The following is a 19641-nucleotide window of genomic DNA, read 5'->3' on the forward strand; positions in this document are numbered from 1 at the left end:
TCGACGACATTGCTGCCCCGGTTAGCCGGGATCCCACGACTGTCATCCGAATATGCAATCGATGGCTTCAGCAATGCTGTAATCATCGTCATACGGGATCTCTGCGGCTCCCATTCGACTAGCGCCAAAGAGGACAGACATATTATGCATTTCGCCGTGTAGGTCAGAACAACCACGTTACTTACCTATCTTCAGTCTGCCGTTGGTCTTGTTAGCAGACACTTATCCATACAGACAGTGCGATGATATCTGGAGCACCAGGGATTGTCAGCACGGCTACCTTTGTTGTGGCAGTTCAGCGGGAGAGAGAGGCACACCCACAGTGCTACGCCCAGCGACATCAGTGGACACTGTCGTCTTTTCAGACAATTTTCAGGTCTACGCACAGCATCACGATGGTCGTAACCGTGTGTGTAGGTTCCATATTACAATCGTCATCATCATAAAGGCGCAGCACTTCACGTGATGGGTTGGATGCCATTCGGTACAGAGTATGATCTCATCTGGTTCGCATAACTGGTAAGTTGGACAGCTGGCGTTACATTTCTGACGTGTTAAGGCTGGTGGCTGCGGTCTATCTTCCAGTTCTCCATGAAGTTACGTTTCAACATGATAATGCAAGACTCCATGTTGCCCGTGCTGTCATGACCTACTTCGATGAAGAGTGTGTTCGACTGTTGCACTGGCCACCACGTTCCCCACATCTCTCACCCACTGTCGTGCGTTGCCGAGAGACTGGCCCGCTACCCTTCGTCACAATCGATGAACTCTGGAGTAGAGTTGAGACAGCATGGAATTACGTATCCGTATTGTCATCCAAGTTCACTTCCACTCGATACCCAGTCGGATTGCGCAATTTGAGAAATTTGAATAGATGAACCAAGAACATTGGTTAACGCAGAATCTCGCATGCATGGCATCCCATACTTCCGTAAGATTTCGGAGAAAGCTGGGTCACATTTACGAGAGAACAACATGCAACCAGCCTTCTTTATATCACAGAACATCGGGATGAAATATAGGCACAAAGGACACGCTACCAGTAGAAACTACAATACTGCTGGAATATATTGCATCAGTGCGACAACTGACCTATGAGATACATTGGACAAACGAGCAGAAGCTTCTGTACGTTATTTAAAGAACACTTTAATCTAGCTGACTCCAAATCAGCTTGAAATAACCATCTGCGTGAGGAGGGGCACACCATAACAAATTTGCAAAATAATTTTCTTCATCGGGAAACAAAGGACATAATCTCAACATTTTCGAAGAGATCGAGATATTACCACGCAAAAAGAGACGCCCAATGCATATCTTAAATGGGCAACTACAGTTGCGGCATCACAACATTTAGCAAACTTCGACTGCTTAAATAAAATAACCTAATGCATAGGTCTGTTCCATAATTTAAACCACTTTTACACGCAGTTATTTGACAGTCGTCCCTGAAATCACATTTCTCTACTCCGCTGTTACGTGTTTGACCTCTAGCATTGTTAAGCACTGGCAGATTCATACATCATTATTGATGTGTTTACGATTCATAAAGAAGTTTATTGATAAAGTCCTATATAATTCCTTTTATTTTATGATTGTATTCCACTCCGCATGCTTCCCCTGGTTTTTAAAATAAAGTGAAATAACAATTGTAGTTTACGTTCTTCTACCTTTACATGTAAAATTACTTGTAATTTTGCCACCTTACTTTTTCTGCCACTGTTTACGAGTCTATTCCCATTTCGCCCTCCATTGCATGCCGTACATGCCCCCATTTTCTTTACCGGAACCGGCGCCGGCACCGGTCCAGCTCTGTTCGTCTAGACTGTCACGGCATACCTGACGTTCTCACGTCTCTCTTAAGCCTTAGGTAAGTCCATATAAGATTTCATATTTACGTTTCTCCAGTCCTTTTATTTCGATGTCAGTCTATTTTGTGAGCAGTACTTTGTATATCATTGACTTGTCATACAATCAGGCAAGGTCTACTTTGAGATTTATTTTACCTTGTCAGTGTGAACGTAGCTTTCAGCAACTGCGGATCTCCACAATACAAAATTTGTTGCATTTGAATTTAAGCTAAAGCCACGCGGTAATAATGAGCGTATGGCATTGGTGGCCGGTAGGCCCCTCGCGGGGCGGTTCGGTCGCAGCTCCGCAAGTTATTTAACGCCACTACGGCGACTTGCGAGTGAATGAAGATGAAAGACACACTACACCCAGTCATCTCGAGGCAGAGAAAAATCTCCGACCCCGCCGGGATTCGATCCCGGCACCCCCCGCTACCGCAAGACCACGAGCCGCGGACAGGCACTGGGTGCCGGAGGCACAGTAGTTTCTCCCTCGTTCAGGAACTGAGGCCCAAACATGTGTCCTAGCTTGAGGGTCAAAGAGACCGTGTTGACCGCCGGGGCGAGGCTGCACCAGAGTTCATTTCCTCCCCCTTTCATGCTGGTTGCGTGAACCTATTTGTTAACTGCGGTCGCACAATTTCGTACGTTGTCGGGGTTTACAGATAGCACGAAGAGTTACTCTCCAGCCTATTCGGTTGCTGATTCTGGACGTGTACACATCGCAGATAGCAGAAACACGGACGTTCCGTCGTTATATTAGACAAGCGTTGTGTTTCATCACCCTGTGAGCAGCCTTGTCCAGCCGTGAGGTCTCTTCGGTATGTTTCGCGATACGAAGCGCGCAGCAACTAGAGTAGTTGGTTTCGTGCAATCACGCTGTTTTTCACCACAATAATCCGGCATCGCTACTCCACTAATCGCATGACGGTAAGGTTTGTCGTTCGACCCCTGCCACTGTGCGTGTAATACGGAACTCATGGCTAGCAACTCTCTGTTTCTTGATTCATTTCAGTCAAATATAACTCACTCTCTCTAGGAATCGGACGTATTCCCGTCCAGATTTCTCAACTCGTATTGATGTGTTTTCAGCTTCATTCCTTGCCCTACAGCAATGCGGCATCTCACCACGGCACCCACAATTTCAATGCTTGCTACAAAAGACTGTGACAGATTACCTTAAAAAAAATGGTTCAAATGGCTCTGAGCACTATGGGACTTAATAACTGAGGTCATCAGTCCCCTACACTTAGAACTACTTAAACCTAACTAACCTAAGGACATCACACACATCCATGCCCGAGGCAGGATTCGAACCTGCGACCATAACGGTCGCACGGTTCCGGGCTGAAGCGCCTAGAACCGCTCGGCCACAATGGCCGGCTTGAGTGCTACTACCCGTCAGACAGGGAAACGGTGAGAGGCAGTGATTTTCCCGGTTTTATTAACCTCAGTCCATCAACTACAGACCAGCCGCTACACAGATACTCTATATGTGCCCACTAGCTTATTATTGGGCCGTTGATATACATTACCTAGAAATCTTTCGGACTAAGTTATTTTTTAAATATTTTTCAGTAAGCAGCAGAAAGTAATTTCAATAATAATATCTGATTTCCTCTCGGTTAATCTCATTTCTGTAACAAGTCTCTGTCGACGCATTCAGGTTCCGTAAATGCTGCCAGTAGACCGTTGTAGTTATCTCATGTGTGACTAGCGCCCAGTTATCGGGAACGGGGTCAACAGTGTGTCAAACAGTGGCAGCTGTCATCTTCCAGAATCAGAACGACCACGACCTGTGCTGCCATTTTGAGTGTGTGATATAAGGTATTACCCGATACAATTTAAAGAACAGTATTATCAGACGTTTTCAGACGAATGGGGTTTAATGTAGGAAGAATGGCTCTGAGAGTGCCTGTGTGTGTGTGTGTGTGTGTGTGTGTGTGTGTGTATGTCTGTGTGTGTGTGTGTGTGTGTGTGTGTGTGTGTGTTTGTGTGTGTTAGTAATAGCGCGCAGAATTTTTTTCAGACGGTTAAAACTTATCTCAGAAAAGTTCCGATGCACGGGTCGCATCAGTTTTGTTCCAATTCGGAGTTATTGACTGTGATTGTTTTTAAAATCCGAATGCGGGTGTCTTTTTTGCACGTAAAATGCGAACAGTGCACTTACAAATGGTGACATTAACTAGGCATTAATTTCAGCCCAATTAAAATCTTTCTCAAAAGAAATAAATGGATTCGCACAATTTTCCTCGACGTCAGCTCCGATTGTCGTAGAAACCTTGCTTAATATAGGCCTACTGTAACATCAGTAAGACAGGTGTTCGAATGGCTATATAAATGGTCGCTCGTCCGGGATAAACCGAAATCTGTTTGCTGCATACTCCTAGCTCAAACAGGAACAGGGCACCAAACTAAGATCTTCCCCCTCCCACAAACCGCGATTATGCACGCGGCCTTTTCAAACATACCGTATCTGTTATAATGCTTTCTATTGAACTTCTGGCTTTATCCGTCAGTGCTAACGCTTCTGCATTACAGAACTGAGCAGGCAGCAAACAGAGGGAGGTCTGACGGATAGGAGTTGGGAACTGCGCTTTCATGCAGTGTTATGGCGGTAAAATGATATTCGCTCCTGCCAACCAGAAAACTGTGAACCGGACGACAGGATTGACCCAAACGTTCGGTCCGACAGCGTTCGTATCTCATTACCGACAGCGGGCGCCGAAATTGCAGTTTTAATTCAGTTAAGCATCGGTGAGGGCGGCGCTCTGCTATATGAATTTACCCGCATCCCAAAGCCCCACCCCGAGGCCAAAAACGGCCGCATATGTGCGGGCAGATTGGATTACGATCTGTGTCCCGGCGGGATGCCGCCCGATTGGGGTTAAAACCGATTGGCCCGCAAATACTGCGAGAGCGAACGGCCGCTGTGGAAACGCGACAACTGGGGCGCACTGTTTCCGGCCCGGCGCCTCCCAGTGGGGGCGGCGGCGACGCCTCGCCACCCGCCCCCCTCCGACGCCTGTCTGCTACCGTCTCCACACGGGCAGGGGCGCTAGTGGAGGCAGTTACTGCTGTAGCGAGCGCATTACGTTTCCGCAAGCCACTTCCACAGTTAAGCCACCGCTTGCAGAGTGAACACGTTCAAATCACAGCAGACGAAGATTTTTAACATACATCTCCGCGTTTTATGGGGTCCCTATGACTTCCCAGGGTAAGATCGTATTTATTGATACATTACATTATTATTTTTAAAATTAATATATCAAATTGTGAAATACCGTCAGACTTCAAGAAGAATAGAATAATTTCAGTCCCAAAGAAAGCAGATGTGAAAATTACCGAACTATCAGTTTAATAAGTCACAGCTGCAAAATACTAACGCGAATTCTTTAGAGACGAATGGAAAAACTGGTAGAAGCCGACCTCGGGGAAGATCAGTTTGGATTCCGTAGAAATGTTGGAACACGTGAGGCAATACTGACCCTACGACTTATCTTAGAAGAAAGATTAAGGAAAGGCAAACTTACTTTGCTAGCATTTGTGGACTTAGAGAAAGCTTTTGACAATGTTGACTGGAATACTCTCTTTCAAATTCTAAAGGTAGCAGGGGTAAAATACAGGGAGCGAAAGGCTATTTACAATTTGTGCAGAAACCAGATGGCAGTTATAAGAGTCGAGGGACATGAAAGAGAAGCAGTGGTTGGGAAGGGAGTGAGACAGGGTTGTAGCCTCTCCCCGATGCTATTCAATCTGTATGTTGAGCAAGCAGTAAAGGAAACAAAAGAAAAGTTCGGAGTAGGTATTAAAATCCGTGGAGAAGAAATAAAAACTTTGAGGTTCACCGATGACATTGTAATTCTGTCAGAGACAGCAAAGGACTTGGAAGAGCAGCTGAACGGAATGGACAGTGTCTTGAAAGGAGGGTATAAGATGAACATAAACAAAAGCAAAACGAGGATAATGGAATGTAGTCGAATTAAGTCGGGTGATGCTGAGGGAATTAGATTAGGAAATGAGACACTTAATGTAGAAAATGAGTTTTGCTATTTGGGGAGCAAAATAACTGATGATGGTCGAAGTAGAGAGGATATAAAATGTAGACTGGCAATGGCAAGGAAAGCGTTTCTGAAGAAAAGAAATTTGTTAACATCGAGTATAGATTTAAGTGTCAGAAAGTCATTTCTGAAAGTATTTGAATGGAGTGTAGCCATCTATGGAAGTGAAACATGGACGATAAATAGTTTCGACAAGAAGAAAATAGAAGCTTTCGAAATGTGGTGCTACAGAAGAATGCTGAAGATTAGATGGGTAGATCACATAACTAATCAGGAGGTATTGAATAGAATTGGGGATAAGAGAAATTTGTGGCACAACTTGACTAGAAGAAGGGATCGGTTGGTAGGACATGTTCTGAGGCATCAAGGGATCACCAATTTAGTACCAGAGGGCAACGTGGAGGGTAAAAATCGTAGAGGGAGACCAAGAGATGAATACACTAAGCAGATTCAGAAGGATGTAGGCTAGAGTATGTACTGGGAGATGAAGACGCTTGCACAGGATAGAGTAGCATGGAGAGCTGCATCAAACCAGTCTCAGGACTGAAGACCACAACAACAACAACATATCAAATTGTATGAAATGGAAGGTGGTAAACCACAACTCATAGTTCCGATGTTTATCAAACTTAGTGGCTGTGTATCTACAGGGTGGTTATACAAGGTGTTTCAAAAAATAATGACCTGACTTTGAATGGTAATGATTATGAAACTTTAGGATAAGCCGGCAAGGAAATATGTGATGCAGTGGGCGTGGCCTAGAGTTTCAGAAAATCGCCTATGGATGTCGGTCATAGCGTCTTCTCAGTTTGCAGTCAGTCAGAAGTAAGATGGGGTACTCTCAACAAAACGTGTTTTGTGTGCTGCAGTTTTCAAAGAGTGAATAAGTGGTGAAGCAGAATTTCATGTTCGCGGTAAAGTAAACCGACATAAAAAATGGCTCTGAGCACTATGGGACTTAACATCTGAGGTCATCAGTCCCCTAGGACTTAGAACTACTTAAACCTAGGTAATCTAAGGACATCACACACATCCATGCCCGAGGCAGGATTCGAACCTGCGACCGTAGCAGTCGCGCGGTTCTGGGCTGAAGTGCCCAGAACTGCTCGGGCACCGTGGCCGGCTAAACCAACATAATCTGCGCATATGTGGACTCAGAATCTTCATGACATTATGGAGCAGGAAAGACACTCGCCTGAAGTGAACGTATTTTGTGCCATTTCTCGCGAAAAAGTGTACGGTCCCTTCTGTTTTGAGGAAAACACAGTTACTGGAATGAGCTATCTTCAAATGTTGCAGTTCTGGCTTTTTCCAGGTGGATTGCTATGACTTCACTTTCCAACAGGATGGAGCTCCACCACGCTGGCACAACAACGCACGTCAGTTTCTCAGTTTCACTATGCCTCGGCGCTGGATAGGGCGCACGGGACCACGAGACACTACCCTGCATTCTTGGCGTCCAATATCACCAGACATGACCGGATGTGATTTTTCCTTGTGGCCACATGTGAAGAATAGTGTGCTTATCTCCCCTTCGTCTCGCGACAGGGAAGAACTGAAGAACAGAATAAAAGCTGCCATAATTCTTGTAAAAGCAGATACATTGTGTAAAGTTTATGATAGCTAAATTCGTCAGACCCTTTCCATCACATTTTTTATCTCACTCTTCAACCTTACTTTCCTTTTCCTCATTGCTTCTTCGATGTACACATTGAACAGCAGGGACGAAAAACAGCATACCTGTCTTATATCCATTTTAATCCGAGTACTTCTTTCTTTGTCTTCCATTCATATTTTTGATTCTGGGTACCTGTCAGTACTGTATATTACCCGGCTTTCCATATATATTACTCCTATTTTTCTCCGAATTTTGAAGTTCTGCCTGTTTGCTTTTTGCTTTGCACTGTCGAACGATTCTTCGAAGCCGATAAATCCTGTGAAAGTGTCTCGATTTTTCTTTTCTTAGATCTTGCTTCCATTATCAAGGCTCTCTGATACCTTCACCTTTCTGAAAGCCAAACTAATCGTAATCAAACAGATCCTCAGTTTTCTTTTCCATTCTTCTGTAACTATATTATTCACATGAGATGTTAAGCTGATAATTCGATAGCTCATGCACTTATCTGCCCTTGCCGTCTTCATCAGTAAGTGGATATTAAACTACTTAACTTTCATTCCGTTTGAAACGTATGTCCATCATAGAGTTCAGTATGAGGTGTGGCTCGAATGGGCTTAGGTTGCCTTGCAAAGCACGGCAGAAGTGTTTTAATCTTGTGAGAAACAGGATTGCCGTTATCTGTAATCAGGTATCTGTGAAAAGGACGCAATCAACGAGACACTATCTATGTGTCGGGTATCGTACCGCCATGGGTAGATTTCCATACCACCTTCAGCACACTAGATCTGGTCTACATGAAGGACGCAGCAAACATTACAGGACTTTGACATTTTTGTCATGGGCTAAGATATTCTTTCGATTTATGGAGACGACTACCTAGTAACTATGAAAATGCATTGTCTTGAAGCAATATAAGTGAGTACATGTACTGAAGGAAATAAAAACTGCTACACAATGAAAGACCGGGCCGATAATAAGTTTGTGGAGATGTTCGTCACATAGTGCGTATTAAGTGGTTGAACTTTCATTCCAGTCAGAGCTGATATCCGCAATGAATGTAGATATGAGGTGTGGTCCTCACAGGTGCAAGTAGTCTCTTGAATTCGTTGTGCGTTGGAAGCAGACAGCCTCCGAGTGTCATCTTGACGAATTTATTGCCATGCCTGAAACTTACGCCGTTAGAAAATAGACTACCGGCTAGAGACCGTTATAAAAGTATAGGCCTTCCCATCACTTTCCAGACATGCTGCGTGGGCGACAAATCAAGGGATCTGAGAGGTTAGCCAAGGGACCGTAAATTCCCCAAGCCGTTTGTGGTGTGAACCGCATTATCCTATAGACGTCCGTTCATTAGCAGGGTAAAGGAAGAGTATCGTTTTCCTCCAAAGTGGATGACTATTAGCAGTATCGAGCCCCCATATTTGAGATCCGCGTCAATCCTGGCCAGCTAAGTCATGGAACATCGATCACTTACGAAGATAAGTAGGTTACTTAGCTGAGATGTGTTTGCCTTAACTGAAAAATAGTAAGTGGCAGATACTCGCAGAGGAAAGTCAATTATTTTACGTAAAACTGCTCAGAAAATTAAAAGAACCACTTTTGTTTGTATAATCTGAAAATATTCGGAGGCAACAAGCCCTCCCATAAGTATCGCGAAGGTGGTATTAAGACATCACAGAGGAATACAGGATGATTCAAAAGGCTGCACACAAGTTCAAGACGCTGATAGAGCACTCGAAATACATCTTTGGAATGGGAAGGTATGATCATGGAAGCAATTCCGACGCAATGAGGAATTTGGGTTGTCAGCATCAATGACAATCAATAAGACTACACGCGCACCAGAAGTTCAGAAAAGACAACGTACTGTCTACTCAACTATGTTCTGCTTTACAGACGGTGTTCCAAATGTCTAACAGCACATTTAATACATATAAACAGGCAATAAATAAACCAAAAGCTCGATTTTCGTATCTGATTTTTTCCAAAGGCGACTCATCCGTCATTTCATTATGCCATCGTCAGACCGTCTCTGGTAACATAGTGAAACATTGTGGCTGAGCTTATATTGCCGAGCAAAAGAAAATCAGTATAAGCGTCAGCGTAGTTTGCATACTAGAATACACCCGTAAACAATCTGACCTACATAGAGAATCGATCGTCATAATAAAATAAAGGAACTCAGAGCTCACACGGTAAGATATAGGTGTTCTTTTTCCCGCGTGCTATTCTAGACTGGAGTTATAGAGAATTATTGTGGTGTTTTGATGAACCCTTGGTTCAAATGGTTCTGAGCACTATGCGACTTAACTTCTGAGGTTATCAGTCGCCTAGAACTTAGAACTAATTAAACCTAACTAACCTAAAGACATCACACAAATTCATGCCCGAGGCAGGATTCGAACCTGCGACCTTAGCGGTCGCTAGGTTCCAGACTGTAGCGCCTAGAACCGCACGACCACTCCGGCCGGCAATGAACCCTCTACCAGGCACTTACGTGTGATTTGCAGAGTATCCATGTAGATGTAAATGTAGACGTAGTTCCACCTGATATTAAATTTTGTGGACGAAACGAGAATATATCTTTATTTGTGGAATAGTAAATAGTATTTTAAAGAATATTGATGTAACCGCACAGTAAAGAAGTAAAAGAGTGGAAGTGGGTAAGGTTGGAAAGGAAAACGAAAATTGGCAGAAGCGTCCTCTAGCACGAGACATGGTTTTCGTATAGCAGACTGATACTCGCTGTTCATTAACATGCGTATATCCGAAACGCAGGTTCGTGTTTACGCACGTGCTGGCTCCCATGCATGTTGCACACCGGTTACCTGTTTACGTACATATTTCACTGACAAACAACTCGCGCCGAGAGTGCAGTGGCGGATCTACTCTCGGCATATTTCTGAGATGAGGCCGCGATGGATGTCGTTGATAACACATGACTCTATAGATTCATTTGTCCCTGTTTGTTTACTTTTTTTTGTAACTGTGCTGTTGCTAACGGATTTACTTTTCAGAAAATAGAGTCCGACGTAATCTACATCTACAGTCGACTGTGTGTGGCGGAAGGTACATATGGTACCACTTTTAATTCTCCCTTCTCCGTTACGTTCGCGAGCCGTGCGTAGTAAGAGACGACTATTGTGGTAAAGTACCGTACCGATATACATACCTGGCAGTACATACCATGTTTCCCTACTTTCGTGGAGTGTAGGTTCTTAGAATTACAACAGTAAACCTTTCTCACATCGTCTGCCGCTGGAACTTGCGTGTGTCCGTAGTGCTCTCGCGCTTTCTAAATGATTCAATGACTATACCCTGAGGTCATTACATTTTAGGTTGTTTCTGGCATTTTCGCCACGATGTTTGCCCGGTGGTTTATCGCCAACAGCGTAATTGAAAAATATTAAATCTCTCGCCTGTTTCTTTGTGATACATTACACTACCGTCCAGAGCCAACTGCAAGTCCCTGGACCAACCAGCGGTCCTCCACAGATCTTCCAGCATTTTGCTACTCTCGCGTAGCGTTAAAACCTCTCTACAGGCAATAGCATCGCCTCCAAACACCCTCAAGAAGCTTTCGATGTTTCCCACTTGATCATTAATACCTATACAGTATTAATGAACGACTAAAGCGACATAGAGTTACGCGGTCCAAGTTGCAGGTTGCCTAACTGCTTCCAGGGCGACAAAAATTTGATTTTCAATATTTCGTATAGGCTAATTATTGACCGAAATTAACAATTTTGAATTGCTGTCACAATCTACTCATTAAGAGGTATAATCTTACGTTAAGTGTTTATTTGACTCGGTAAGAAAAGTATTACAGCTAGAAACTACGTATGTCTTAAGCCAGTGTAACTCACTGCGGCCCAATAACCCAGGATGCCTTCATTCAGGGTTTGAGAATGAGAGCACTTAACGGCTTCCTACAAACTCCTCCCCCCCCCCTCCCCCCCGGCTTCGCCTCTTCCGACCAAAATGATGAAAGGAAGTCCATCACTCACCACTTTTCCGCTGTTCAGGCACTACGTAAACTTCCAACATCAGGCATGGCGTTTTGATTTTATCACTTCTTTTGTACTAACTCTATTTGCAACATATTTTTCACGCAGTATTCACATATGTTACTGACTATACCTTCACAATCCTATCAAAGTACAACGTGTACTTCAGCAGATATGACGTCATAAACAATGAGATGCCTTTGCTTAAGAACACAAATTACCCTGATTATGCCCATCATGCTGACGTACTTAACGTCAAATATTTAACACAGTAAGTTGTTAGTAAAGTAACCAGACGTTTGGACCTGTTTCACGCTTGGGTGTTCGATTCACTAAAAAAATCGAGGATGGGGGTTTACTGGTATTTTATAAACGGTAACGGCCTTATGACACCTCCTGGGATATGGTAACCAGTACTGAAAAACTGTCGTACAAAGACAGACATAAAGCGACGGAGCGAGGTGGCGTAGTGGTTAGCACACAGGACTCGCATTCGGGAGGATGACTGTTCAAACCCGCGTCTGGCCATCCTGATTTAGGGTTTCCATGAGTTCCTTAAATCGCTTCAGGCAAATGCTGGGATGTTTCCTTTGAAAGAGCACGGCCGATTTCCTTCCCCATCCTTCCCTAATCCGATGGGACCCATGAGCTAGCTGTTTTGTCCCCTCTCCGAAACCAACCAACCAACAGAGGTGGTCAAAATATAAATAAACCGAATCGAGTCCGAAAAAATGGAATTAAGTGTACAAAAATAGTCAGGGCAAGAGTTCCGACGAAATCAATCGTCAAAAGATAAGGCAAGGGACCACTGATTGCAGGTCTGTGGTTGCTCACTACGGACGCTACCAGCGCCCCTCGTGATCCTCGACTACTGCAGGAGGAGAAGGCGCCAGTTATAAATTCGGCGGCTATGTGGTGGTGGTTGCGCCACAACATTGGGGATTCCTGCGGCTATCAGTTTCGTTCTGTTAAGGACAGTGTGTTGACCCTACGAAAGTAATTCCCAGAGTTACAGGATTTCACTTGCTGAGGTGCTATTTAAACATCGAACGATGAGAATATTTCCATTTTAACAGGTACATTCGAGGAACTGAAGCGTTCATAACAGTCACCTTGAAATAACACAAACACACAACAAACGCTTCGGGAAGGTATGGGGCAAGGTTAGAGATTACTGTACAGTCCACATCGAGGCCGCTGGGCACAGAGCACTTGTACAAATATGGAGAAGGCCTTGGGATCTGGAAGCGACGATTCCCACTTCCGCCAGAAGAGTTTCAGGGAAGACGCAGAAAACATACACCAGTATGCCTGGTGTCACACAGAAAGAAAAGTGTATGACAAACATTAGCAGTTCTGGTTCAGACAATGCTACGACGGAGGTAGAAGTAGTGAGAAAAAACTGCAGAATGTGACATTATTTGCGGTATATAATAGTGACTGTTGAAGATATTAAGAATAGCGTACACGAAGTTCAAATGGTTCAAATGGCTCTGAGCACTATGGGACTTAACATCTGTGGTCATCAGTCCCCTAGAACTTAGAACTACTTAAACCTAACTAACCTAAGGACATCACACACATCCATGCCCGAGGCAGGATTCGAACCTGCGACCGTAGCAGTCGCGCGGTTCCGGACTGAGCACCTGAACCGCTACACCACCGCGGCCGGCCGTACACGAGGTGACGAAAATGTTAGCACGGGCAGAACAGAGGACAAACCTGTCGAAAGACTAATGAATACCAATAAACAAGAGTCGCCTTGGACGAAATAAGAAACAGAACACTTTTTAAAGACGCAATAGAAAAAACAGGCTTTCAGAAGTATCAAGGATTGGAAGAAAGTTGACACAATAACGAGAGGAACACTATTTTCGAAGACTGAAAGAAGTTGAATCCAAAAGAAACTACGGTTGAAAGCAAAGGAGCAGAAATCATCCTAAAGGATTATTGGAAATGAAAAAGGAGGAAAATGGGCTGAATGAAACAGGGTAAGTAGCCTAATTATTTAATTATTCGGCGATGAATACGATCAAACTGTCTGCGTGTAGTTCGATTCTATTTCCAACTATCGGGCGCTGATGACCTAGCTTTTTAGCGCCCTCCGCCATAAATCAACTATCCTACGATCTTTCTCCATTTTGTCCATCCGAGGTCTCCTGAGTCTGCCTAGATGGCGCATTGTTTCAGTTCTTTCCGTCGCCGCTGCCTCCTAAGCGAGAGAGCCAAGTTTCCTGTCCATTTCTCCTTTTCGTCATATTCTGGACAAAGATTACCGCATCAATTCGTATTATTCCTAGTTCTATAACTCCATCTCGCAATGGGCCAAACACCTTCCATCGTCTAAGCTGTTGGTACTCAAAGTGTCTTTGCCATATAGCGGTACTGGAGAGGTAATTGCTTTCGTGGGGGAAAAAAAAAAAGAGGCGAGTTTGCTTTTCATGAGACACCTGCGACGATTTCATTGGGGACGGATTGGAAGAGATGAAAGAAATCGGTCTTGCCCCCTAAGAAGGAATCATGGCGGTATTCGTCTTAAGTGATTTAAATGAAATCGCAGAAAACCCGACGTGGATGGCCTGACCTAATTTGCAATGACACCCCTCATGAATGTGACGTAAGTACGAGTGTATTTACTGCCGCAAAGGTGCCGTCAAGCTTAGGTTCCAGTATAATGAAAATAATCAGCACACAATGTTGCACTACGAAGAGTCTAACTAAGAAAACTGGCGCAGACTGGGTACCAGAAATTGTGCTCCGCGTACGCCAAGATTCGAACTGATGGCCTCTGGAATGAGCGTCACTGCATTTCCACGATGTAGTGACTGCTGCCACGGTGGCAAGTGCTCGTGTGCAATTAAAGTTAATTACGCAGTAGCTCAACCAGGCTATTCCAAGAAATTAATTAACGTCCAAATTGATAATTAATGTTAATTAACAATCCACATATGTCAACTTTATGAACTGAATATACTATACGTGTCTTTTTGAAGCACACGCAGCATAGTTCCCGTGCTGCTGCCATAGTTGCTTCGCCGTCCAGGTATATTTATTCGCAAAGAAGTAAGCCAAAAACATCGGTACGAGAGCGAGAAAGGGAACGAATAAGCTAAAAATCAACAAATCTAAAAATACAGCCAGCACTGCAATCCCGTTTTCACAGAAATGCACAGAAAGTAATACGATTCGTTTAGTTATCAAAGGAATTACTGTCGCAACAGTTATATTTTATTTACCGAGAAGGTGCCCTTCAGCTGACTCAGTATTTAACACAGAAGCCAAGTGCTGTTGAAATTTATGGGCATTTGCATTCACACTAAGTGAGACGGCCGCTTCATCTATTCACAAGATGTTTAACAAGCATGTGACACCGTTTTCTATTTGTACCAGCCAGTAGATCTGTTTGTACAACGGTGAGCGGCAGCTGTGGAACGGTTACAGCTTTATCTGTCGGTGAGGAAGGAACTAGTTCAGGCAGTAAGTGAAAGATCAGTTGATGGCACTGTAGCTGTCTCATTAGGTTCCCCTATACAATCAAACGATTTGTCAAACTTCGCTACGTCTGTCGAACATAGAGCATGTTAGACGTGTTTGAGATGAAATTTTGATTGACGACAGATTTGACAAGAAAGCGGACTTTGTTTGTGTTGATATTTCGCCGCGCAATGTTTAGCCAAAGATAGTTTTATTACAATTTATTTCGCAGTATTGTGAGTTTCCACAATTATGGAAACTACTATCACCGATAAAGACAATATGGAGATTAAAGAGAAATCTAATACTCTGTGCGTAATTTTGACTGTCCATTCGGATGAAGTTGGTTTAATGATCTGGTTGTGATTGTAATATTTCGTTTAGGAGATTTTCAGGGCTATATTGCTCTCTGTTTCAAACATTTTCTGGACCACCGTCTATTTTTCTTCTTCTTCTTCTTCATACACAGTGCTAAAGCCAATGTAAGAAATGCTTTGTCTGCATTGGTAGCCATTCTCACTAGTGCCTCAATGCTTCGCAAGACGAACAGCGTCTGCTTCACAGGTGAGGCTAAATTGACAAATTCCTTTGGTACTTATATAGGTTTGTTTGACAGAAAAGAGCGAAATTGACAAACAAGTCTGATGGTGTAGCCTTTGGCGGGCCTCTTACAATGCTCCACTTCGGAGTTTGAGAGCTAATTGACAGCTATTACAGCTGGATCCCAACTATTGGCGAAAGCCACACTGTCCAATTTCTGTACGAGACAGCCGTGGAATTGTTAATGTAATTGTCGAATGCTTTTCGAAACCCTTGAGAACCGTAGTTGTGACACAAAAAAATCACCTTAGTTCTCGAAACATGCAACGTAAATTACAATTCAGGACCACATAGCTGTTTCACTACTACCTAGAGTAGACAGGCCTTGTGTGAAACGAGAGAACCATAAATAACAACCAGATGCGAAACTATGATACACCCGAGGGAATAGAATAAAGAACTTCGATCCCTTAGAGAAGTGATAACGCAAGTTGAGCGAATCGATAAAGACACAAAGAAATCTCATAAACGAATAACTTTTCTCCACCAAAGCAATGTAAAGGTTTCAAAACTTGAGATAGAATTGAGAACATTGTTTCTGGAACAGTATGTTTAGAACTTCACTGAAATCAGTCTGATGCAGAAAACCGAAAAATAAAGAAACGGGAGACAGTGAGTAAATATTACAGTGGGCGAACGAAAATAGTTGCGTAATACTCTTCTGAGAAGAGGAACAATTTACTATAAATGTGATAAGATGTCGCTGTAACATTCACGCAGAAGACTGGTTTGATGCAACTTTCCAGTCTGGCCTTCATGCGAGAGCCTCGACATCTCTATGTAATTATTGTTACATCCATTTGAACCTGTTTATTATCGTCAAGCCTTGGCTTGCCTCATTAACTTTTACTCAATCGCTTTACTCCACAGGCAATTCGACTAGTTCGCAATACCTCACGATATCTCCCATCAAACTTCTATAACGGAACCTCTTTTCTCCCCAGTGCGATCCAGTACCTCTTCATTAGTTACTAGATCGCTCTTTAGCATTCTCCAATACCAATACATTTCAAAAGCTTCTTTTCGTCGAAGAACTATTGATTTGGTGGGGAAGCACCTTTAGAGAGCTATAGAGAAATAAAATAAAAATGGCTCAAATGGCTCTGAGCACTATGGGACTTAACTTCTGTGGTCATCAGTCCCCTAGAACTTAGAACTAGTTAAACCTAACTAACCTAAGGACATCACACACATCCATGTCCGAGGCAGGATTCGAACCTGCGACCGTAGCAGTCCCGCGGTTCCGGACTGCGCGCCTAGAACCACTACACCACCGCGGCCGGCAGAAATAAAATACTACAGCGTACAAAGAACCTTACATGCAACGCAACTTAAAGGGGATTGTGGGTGTAGCTGCTACACTGTAGCGGGTTTCAGAGGTGGAGGTACCGGCACAAGATAGAAATAACTGGTTCAATGCGGTAAATCATGTAAAGCCTGTTCGCAAAATAAAAGAGGAAACCTTTAGACAGAGACTCGGCAGACAATTCTTAGCTACAGTTAGCTTGTGTAAGTTACGAGTAAAATAACTACAATTTTAAGAAATTTAAATACAAATATTTTTAGTAGCGGAATAAATATTTCTGAATTGTTTACTTACGTCTTGTTTCTATAATATTTACTTAAGTTCTTCGTTAGGAAAACAGATGGCTCTAATTCTCTTCTCTTATTAAGCGTTAAAATACTGTGATTACAGTGATGGTAACTTGTGAAACGAAGCAAATGAATTTTTTCCCCTCACACATAACTCAGGTTTTCCACTGATACCGAACTTAGAGTATCTTGTGCAGTGCAGTGAATTTTTCTTTGCGCGTCACGTTGATGAATCGGTGGAAAATGTTTCTGCCTATTATTGTTTTTAGACGCGGGGATTCACCGACGTAGCTGCAGTACAAGGAGTAATTACAATTGATGAAATTGTTATTTATGAGAATAAAACTCGATAGCACTAGTTGTTCTACGCTGAATTGCGTTGGGAAACGTGCGTCGTGAGTGGGAGAGATAGAGTAAAACTTCGCAGAGAATAATAGGTTTCGCCCGGGTGTGCCAGCTGAGCATCTTTGCCGGCAGACTAGCCTTCCAGACGGAGGGTCATTGTCTGTCCTTGGTGAGCGGCCGTGGTCTTCACCTTGCGACCGACTGCAGCGCCCCTACAACCTTCGGGCCGAACTACTTGCAGGTCCGGCGTGCCGCTTGTCCGCCTCTGCGCGTTCGTCGCATGACGTCAGATTCTCCTGACCGTGGACCACGCTCCTGACCACATCCGTTCAGTGATAGTGCTGAGCGCAACCGACAGATCGTGGTCTGACTGTACGAGAGCTGTACCGAGGATTAGCGTGCGATCCAGTTGTTCCTTGCCACTCGATAACAACAGTCTCCATTGCGAGGAATTAGCTCAACAAAAAAGGTATTTAACTGATTAAGCTTACTCGTTATGGATGTTTTAGAACCGGTGACTGTTTATTCAATGTAAATACGAAAACTGAACCAGTCGCTTGTTCTTTTATTTCCTAAATTAGTTTTCAAACCTTGTAAGGCTTTTCTTCACATGATGCACGTAAGAAGTTACATGATTATTTCGTAGCGTAACATTAGTTACTAGCTTGCGGCAGCATAGGCGGCTTTTCTAAGTGGAACCACCTTGCAGCTTCCATTGTAATTACCATACGGTTAATAGATAATCGGCATATATATTTATATCCAGTGTGCAGTTAGTGATCTGTAATCAAGTGAAAGTCACAGTGTAAGCTGCCACGTGGATACCACTTAGAAAAGCCACACTTAGTGTCGCAGGCCGTTGCCGAGCATCATGCTACGAAATAGTCATGTAATTTCCATGTGCACCACCTGAAGATGAGCCTGAAAAGGTTCGAAACCTAGCTTAGGGAATAAAATAGTAATTTAAAAAAATTACCGATTCAAAAAATGTCTAGTTGCAGTTTTGTGTGTTTACAAGCAACTTAACAATTTAGAATTAAAAAAGTGTAATCTCAGTATTACTGACTATAGTAATTCGGTATCTTATCTCTTTAGTTTTTGACACAAACGGATAAACAGAAAAGAAAGGGGGGACCTATCAAAGCAGCAGATCATTGTTAGCACGCTTGCAATGACTATAGTGGCTTCAAGTTCTTCTCTTGTTAGAGTATCACGAAACTGTCGTTGTTAAAGAACATCGAGCACGAAGTCTGCAGATTTACATCGTCAAACATTGGAGTAATAATTATCATTTAACACTTCCGTTATTTCTCTAATGTGTTCCAATCGAAAATCAGCGTAATGCCTTCAGCCTTGGCAAATATTCGGATCGTTCTGACTGAGTTTGTTACCCAGTATTAGTGCAATTAGAGACGATAAGAAAGGTCTAGATAGACTCTAAAAGGATGGCGTTCAACATCAAAATTAAATTTCAGAAAACGTTCCACTACAAAAGTTTTTAAAGGTTTACTACTTTTCTTCTGGATACGAGATATTATCATGGGCGGAAGATAAAGGGAGCTGTCCTTCACACGCGTCATCGCTGAATGCAATGGCTAACTGACGTGTGGCGGGTACGTGTAGAAGTAAGCACGTAGCCGATTCTTGTTTCTCTTGTCAGCGTTTAACGTTATGTTCCCAGTAAGCCAAGCGCTGACTCAGCTGAGCATCAGTAACTAAAAACAAATCATCGCAGATGTTTCCCAAGAAGTTTAACGAATGCCAGAAAGGATCTTCGGCTCTGCAGCGGCGTGATTGCAGCTTTGAAACGTCGTCATAGACTGAAGGATGTGTCCCGACCGGGAACATTACACAACCTGCCTCTTCCAACGTAAGACTTTCTCTCACGGGCGCTAGGCCAGAAACAGAAAGCTATAAAGCAGTGATTCCGAAAGTGGTTTATATCGACCTTTGGGAGTCGATTCCAACCTGCAAGGAGTCCATGTTAGCGAAAAACAAAACTGGGTGTGCATTAGATGTAAACAGGAGTCTACGGAGGTGTACTTTTATGAACCTGATGATGGTTCGACGGCTGAAACTGGTTGCAGCAACTG

The 19641-nt window shown here is 43.4% G+C and overlaps 1 protein-coding gene across 3 annotated transcripts in view; it reads left to right on the forward strand.

Moving 5' to 3' along the window:
• The window catches only part of LOC124778634 (superoxide dismutase [Cu-Zn]-like), a 337243-nt gene that overhangs the window by 238127 nt on the left and 79475 nt on the right, over positions 1-19641 (forward strand). Inside the window, exon 1 of one of the 3 annotated variants that reach the window (XM_047253764.1) lies at positions 17830-18017. The exons of the other annotated variants lie outside the window; for them this stretch is intronic. The gene's annotated coding sequence lies outside the window, so the exon portion shown is untranslated. Of the gene's footprint in view, positions 1-17829; positions 18018-19641 lie in introns of those variants that run through there. 3 annotated transcript variants of the gene reach the window in all.

This window comes from Schistocerca piceifrons, chromosome 1, assembly GCF_021461385.2.
Source record: "Schistocerca piceifrons isolate TAMUIC-IGC-003096 chromosome 1, iqSchPice1.1, whole genome shotgun sequence".
Taxonomy (NCBI): Eukaryota; Metazoa; Arthropoda; class Insecta; order Orthoptera; family Acrididae; genus Schistocerca; species Schistocerca piceifrons.